At 45.3% G+C, this 7,265-nt stretch overlaps 1 pseudogene; it reads left to right on the top strand.

The window, feature by feature from the left end:
* The first annotated feature begins 6,863 nt into the window (after window positions 1-6,863).
* On the top strand, window positions 6,864-6,982 carry LOC142656745 (5S ribosomal RNA; annotated as a pseudogene).
* Window positions 6,983-7,265: the final 283 nt, after the last annotated feature.

Raw genomic sequence — 7,265 nt, 5'->3', positions numbered from 1 at the left:
ACTAATTTCAGGACCAATTCGATAAAATTTGTCCTGAAATTAATTTCAGGAAATTCGCTCATCACTACTTATTACCTTCCATCCATCCATCCAACCATCCTTCCTTTTTTTCTTAATTTACAGACAAGTATTCATATTTATTAATCAAGCTAGTCAATGTTTTTATAAAAATGAGCTATAAGGATGGGTTCACATTGTGACTTTTTGTTGTGTTTATGGAATGCTGAAAAGACAAACTGTTTCAAATGTAAGCCTATGACTAGTAAATTAAAACCAGATTACAGCTGAAACACTTTGTAAAAATGCATGGGTCGATAACTAAGATGTGATCAATAACAGGTGGATCCTGCGTGTCAGAGACACGCAAGACCCCCTGTCTCTGAACCCGTCATTGCCGCTAGATGCAGCTTCTATGTATCCAGGAGTCAAAGCAGCTATATCTGAAAAAAAAGAAAAAATTTGGCTTGGCTCTTGACTAGAGATGAGCGAACCGGGACAACCGAACCCGGTTTCGGTCCGAACATCGGGAAAAGTTCGGTTCACAGCGAATCCGAACTTCACCGGGTTCGGCCGAACACGTTTTGACCGAACCCAGTCAAAAATATTATACAAATCGGCAGCCACTTGTCTCTATCAATCACTGATAGAGAAAAGAGGCTGCTGATTAAAAATAAAATAAAAAGCATTTCATACGTACCCGGTCGTTGTCTTAGTGACGAGTCCCTCTTCTTCCTCCAGTCCGACCTTCTTTTCTGACGCGGCAGCCTGTGATTGGCTGCAGAGGCCGCTGCAGCCTGTGATTGGCTGCAGAGGCCGCGGCAGCCTGTGATTGGCTGCAGCGGTCACATGGGCTGTAACGTCATCCAGGAATGTCGGGCCGGATGTCGAGAGGGACGCGTCACCAAGGCAACGGCCAGGAGACCGGACTGGAGGAAGCAGAAAGTTCTCGGTAAGTATGAACGTCAATTTTTTTTTACAGGTTACTCTATATTCTGATCGGAATTCACTGTCCAGGGTGCTGAAACAGTTACTGCCAATCAGTTAACTCTTTCAGCACCCTGGACAGTGACTATTTACTGACGTCGCCTAGCAACGCTGCCGTAATGACGGGTGCACACATGTAGCCACCCGTCATTACGGGTAATATATTTTATAATGGGAGCACGGCTCGGAAAAACGACCGGCTGTCCGTGGCCGGCCGTGCCCGGCCGTGCTCATCTCCTGAAATACTCTGTGCTGCCTTAAACTCTGTGGACAGGTCAGGATCCTGTTTCTTTTAAATGCTGCAGGGCAACCCGCTCGATCCACTATATAAGGCTGCGCTACAGTGCAGCATTTAAAAGAAACAGGATCCTGACCGCTCCTCTCCTGAAATATTTTGTGCTGCTGTGAACTCTGCTCTTACCATTACGTAGCTCTCAGTCTGTTACCTCTCCTCCACTCCTGTCCTCAATAACACCTTCACATGATTGGCAAGTCACCACCCCGCAGAAGATCCGCACGCTCATCTCCTGAAATACTCTGTGCTGCTGTGAACTCTGCTATTACCATTACGTGGTGACTTGCCAATCATGTGAAGGTGTTATTGAGGACAGGAGTGGAGGAGAGGTAACAGACTGAGAGCTACGTAATGGTAAGAGCAGAGTTCACAGCAGCACAGAATATTTCAGGAGAGGAGCGTGCAGATTCAGTGCTGCTGTGAACTCTGCTCTTACCATTACGTAGCTCTCAGTCTGTTGCCTCTCCTCCACTCCTGTCCTCAATAACACCTTCACATGATTGGCAAGTCACCACCCCGCACAAGATCCGCACGCTCCTCTCCTGAAATACTCTGTGCTGCCTTAAACTCTGTGGACAGGTCAGGATCTTGTTTCTTTTAAATGCTGCACTGTAGCGCAGCCTTATATAGTGGATCGAGCGGGTTCCCCAGCAGCATTTAAAAGAAACAGGATCCTGACCTGTCCACAGAGTTTAAGGCAGCACAGAGTATTTCAGGAGGGGAGCGTGTGATTGGCTGCAGAGGCCGCTGCAGCCTGTGATTGGCTGCAGAGGCCGCGGCAGCCTGTGATTGGCTGCAGAGGCGATCACGTGACATGCGTGACAGCCACTACAGCCTGTGATTGGCTGCAGCGAGCGGCGACATGGATGAAACGTCATCGCTGGAGGCCAGACAGGAGGAATGTAAGTATGAACGTATTTTTTTTTTTATTACATTAAAATTGTATTTTCCGCGCGCCGAGCATGGTACTGTCAAGGTTGCTGAAAGAGTTAGTGCAGCCCATTAACTCTTTCAGCACCCTGACAGTACCATGCTCGGTGCACAGAAATTACAGGTTCGGTCAGAACTATTTCGGTCCGAATTGAACTTTTTCGTGAAATTCGGCGAACTAGCCGAACCGAACTTTTCATAAGTTCGCTCATCTCTACTCTTGACTTAAATGGCTTCCTAACTGTCTTGCTCCTGCGTTCTTGCAGCTCAAAGCGGCCCATAACGCCTGTATCCTGTTATAAAAGTGTCTAAATTGACTCATCCATCTGCCTACCTTCGGAGGGTGCTTATCCTGAGGTCGGATTATCCTGCCAACGCACCCCTACATCCTCATACCTGCTTTAACGCTGTGGACAGTGCAGGTTGATTTTCTACCTGGAGCTATCTGCACACCGGAGAGGTCCCTGAGTTCACCCTTGTCCCTCCGGTGCATCATACCTCCTACACAGGGGGATTGTAGGCAAAACTGCTCCTCTACGCCCTTTCTGGACATTGTGGCCTACTTTCCCACCGCATCCCCAGTCTTGAGTTGCTGGCCGGAGTTCCGGACGGGACTTCCGGTAAGTGAGGACTTTCGGTATGTAAGGTATCCCTGGCATTTGTGTCATTCGGCTACGCAGCACTTCCGGAAACCTCACCTGCTCCTCCCACGAGGTACACAATCATCCTCCACCTCTGACACAGTGGGAAGCATCATCGGATCGCCTGGCTGTAGACGCAGACCTCACCAAAGGACAGGTAGCAGCCACCTTTATTATTTACATTTCTGGCCCCTGTCTTCGAGCAAGGCCTGTTGAATTAGTCGAGGCTCTGCACCGGTTCTACTACGCAACTTGATTACATTTACCTGAGCACACCTAACCATGCTATCCTCATTAGGATTTATTCCCCTGCGATATGGTTAAAAGGAGGGGCAAGTCCTAGAAGTCCTAGTCCCTAGAAAGCTGACTGCTTATTTTAACACTATGGACCCTGCTCCTGAAGCTACTAAGGCCATAAGGCTGGATAGTCCGGAGATGTCAGTCCTGCCATTGAGTTCTAATGCTCCATCCTCACCAATTTCCCCTGGAGAGCCCCCATCTCTTCCTACTACAAGAGACAGTCAAAAGTGCTCATCTGTGGTTTCACCCTCTGCATCCCCAGTAGGTAAGGGTCCTGTCAGCAAGGGACACTCTGCCTCATTCTCAGAGGATGTCCTGAATGCATCAATGGACCTAGACAACTACAATGTGGAATGTTTTCCATCCTCCTCAGCTCCTATGACGAAAGACCCTTTAAAAAACATGTTGGTCATTCTCCAAAATAATATCTCTAAACGTTGGCCAATAATCTCCAAGTGAATATTGATACCATTGGTCCCAAAACAGACCATTTGGAACAAAAAAATTTCAGAATTCTCTTGTGGATGCTCATAATGCACTGGAGGATGAGGTGCAATGGTTGAAATCTAAAGCAGCTGATGCTAAGGAGAGATCCAGACGGAACAACATAAAGGTTAGATGTGTTGCTGAAGATATTACTACTTCTGAGATTGCAGATTACCTGAAACATCTGTTCAAAACGTTGCTTCCGTTCCTGTCTGAATTGGATCTCACGCTTGATCGTGCTCACCGGATCCTCAAACCTAAATCCGCTCCGGATAATGTCCCTAGAGACATCCTGGTGAGAGTCCACTTCTTCCTAGTGAAAGAGCAGCTGATCTTTGAGGTCCGCAGATGAGGTAAACTACCAGATCTTTACGGCACAGTGGCACTATACCCAGATCTCTCGGCAGCCACGCTGCAGGCCCGTCGACAGTTTTCACCGATCACGCAAGCATTACATATAAAATGCAAATGGTGTTTTCCGGTAAAGCTCCTAATATCACGGAATGGTCTCACGACAGTCTTACATTCTGTAGAGGATGGCTTTGTATTACTGTACAAGTGGAATGTCCCACGGCAGCCCTCATTATCCTACAATACCAAAATCACTGCTACTTCTAAGCTTGCAGAGGAATGGGTTACTGCAAACTCCTCCCGAGGAAAGACCTGAACTCTCAACTCTCATTCTCACTGCAGGTGTTTTCATTCTGAGCACAAGGACTTTGACAGGTTCCTGTGTTGGTGTCTCCACTCGCTCATCAGGCAAATTTTATGCCTCCCTCATGGCAGTTAAGTTTTCCTCAATTAATGTTCGTGGGGTTAACAGCCCATTTAAGCATAGTCTATTATGGAGGGAGGGTCGTAATTTAAATGTGATGTCTTGCTGGTTCAGGAAACTCACTTCCACAAATTGAAAAAACCTTTCTGTTCTAATAAGGCTTTCCCTCATATTTTCCTCTCTTCGACTACTGCAAAGCAAAAAAGAGTACTCATTGCAATTAAGCACACAGGAGCCTTTGAACTTCAGACGGTCGTGTCAGACCCACATGGATGTTTTCTAATCTTGGTATGTTCTATCATCAATGCTTTATACACATTAGTGAATGTCTACTTTTCCAATCAAAGACCGGTGAAGTTTTTTTCAAAATTAGCGACCAAGTTGCAAGCCATGCAGAAAGGCTGTCTTATTGTGGACGGCGTTAACACAGTGTTGAACGGTGAACTTGACTCTACTAACATTAGCAGGCATAATGAATCCTGTACGCAAAAAATTACAGATGAAAATTTGTATGACAAGTACAGGTGCCAACATGGGACGGAAAGGGATTATACACTCTTCTCAACACCAAGAGGATCATATTCTATGATTTACTTTTTCTTGACATATAGGAATGCTCTCCTTCTTTCTGAATCTACTTCCATGTGAGTAGTTCCGTGGTCTGATCATGCCCCTATTTTTTTTAGTGGTCGCGGATAACTTTAGTTCCCCTCAACCATCCCAGTGGAGGCTTATTGATTACATTCTATCTCACCCAGATTATCACTAAAGGAATAGATGCACTCTTGTCCTATTTTGAAATTAACTCTCCTTCGGTGTCTAACCCCAATTTTTTATGGAACGCCCATAAGGCATTCATGAGTGGTATTTTAATACAGGCGGGTTCACAAGCTAAACACACCACAGAGAAGGAGCTCACAGACATGACAAATAAAATTTCCCAGCTTGGAGCTTCCAATAAACAGACACCTACGGCAGATCTCTCAAACACTATTTGGGAACTACGTTTACATTTGCAGACACTTTTAGCCTCCAAGTTTGACTTTATATTGCGGAAGTATCAGTTAAATTTGTATGTGCACAGTAACAGAACTGGTGCTCTGTTAGCCCGTCGACTTAAACAAACCTCGAATAAATCTAGGATAACACATTTGAAGGGTGACGGGGGTGCTAACTATAAAAAAATATATCAATGTACTATCCCCACATTTGGTAGTAGTTTTTTTAAGAAGGCTGTTTCTGATGGAAAGTTTCCTAAAGAAATGTTGACGGAAACTATCGTCACCTTGCCCAAGCCAGGGAAATCCACGGATACTATGGCCAACTTTCGCGAGATTTCATTATTGAACTCGGATGTAAAGATCTATGCTAAAGTACTCTCCGCTAGATTACTTAATATACTCCCGGGCACAGTCTTCTCCGATCAAGTGGGATTTGTCGCTGGTCGACATGCTCCTGATGGCTCTTGTAGATTCATTAAGATAGGGTGGAGCATAACAAACGCCGTCTCTGCACCTGGCTCTGGTAACAGAGAAGGCGTTTGATAGGGTGCATTGGTGGTATCTGGTGAAAACATTGGAGAAGTTTGGTTTTTTAGGGTTTATTACGTCTGCAATAATGGCCTTGTATTAATCTCCAATGGCTAGAGTTTTGTCATCTGGTTTTCTTTCTAATTATTTTTCAATAAGCAACGGAACGCGCCAGGGGTGCCTGTTATCACCCATAATCTTTGCTCTTATGATGGAGCCTCTGGCTGCTTCCATAAGGGAAACCCAGCTGTTCATGTTATTCAGGTGGGTCGTGTCCAGAATAAAATATGGCTATGCACGGATGATGTGGTCCTCGCTATCATGGATCCCATACGTTCCCTTGAGGAGGTCGGTGCCTTACTTAAATGGTTTGGGGAAGTCTCGTACTACAGGGTCAATCAGTCCAAAACCCAGGTTCTGAGTTTGGGTATTAATCTCTCAACGCAGTCGCTTCTGAAGGCTCGCTTTCCTTATGTATGTAACTCTGATAGTATTCATTATCTGGGAATTGAACTTGCCTTCCCTAGTACATTACTGTTCTCTATAAACTACTCTCCTCTCATTGCGAGAATATCATGTATGTTTGATAAGTTTGCAGGTTCTCTGGTATCTTGAGCTGGAAAGATAGTAATAATTAAAATTTTAATACTGCCCATACTCTTATATGTTTTTCGTATGGGGACTAATCCCCTTCTAGTATCCTTCCTCCCAAAACTGCAGACGATACTGATGTCCTTTACCTGGAGTGAACTATAAGAGAGTAAAAAAGAAGACATGGCACCACATAGTGCAAATAAAAGCGAGGTATCAAGGGAGCAACTAAATAACCAAAAAGTGCTCACCTTGGATTGTAGACACTGGTAAGTGTCACAAGGGTAGGAAAGCTGCTGCCGGGTCCGTACACAAACAAACAGAGTTTGCTGTCAAATGGCCATTCTAAGCGGAATGTGCCTGCTCTCGTCAGATCGCAGTAGTTACACAGCTTAAGGCCTCGCTAGTACCAGTGTGGGACACTGTCTGGGAATACGTGGTGCTGTTGAAAGAAGCCTCCTCTGTGTTATTAAATATTACTATTTCATGCCTGCCTAAAGCCTGTTACTTTAATGATTATAGCAGCGCCATTGGTCCATTTTTACTCTGCAAAGCTTTACCTGGAGTGGGAATAGACCTAGTGTTCGTATCTCCACCATGATTAGACCGTGGCGAGCTGGTGGGATGGGGGTCCCTGACATATAAGTATTATATGTCAACCATTCTAGATCAACTTAGATATTGGGGTTCTCCGTACTATGATAGGAAGTGGGTGGGAATTGAACGTTGTGCTC

This window comes from Rhinoderma darwinii, chromosome 6 (genome assembly GCF_050947455.1).
Source record: "Rhinoderma darwinii isolate aRhiDar2 chromosome 6, aRhiDar2.hap1, whole genome shotgun sequence".
Taxonomy (NCBI): domain Eukaryota; kingdom Metazoa; phylum Chordata; class Amphibia; order Anura; family Rhinodermatidae; genus Rhinoderma; species Rhinoderma darwinii.
This window is presented reverse-complemented; position numbering and strand designations above follow the sequence as displayed.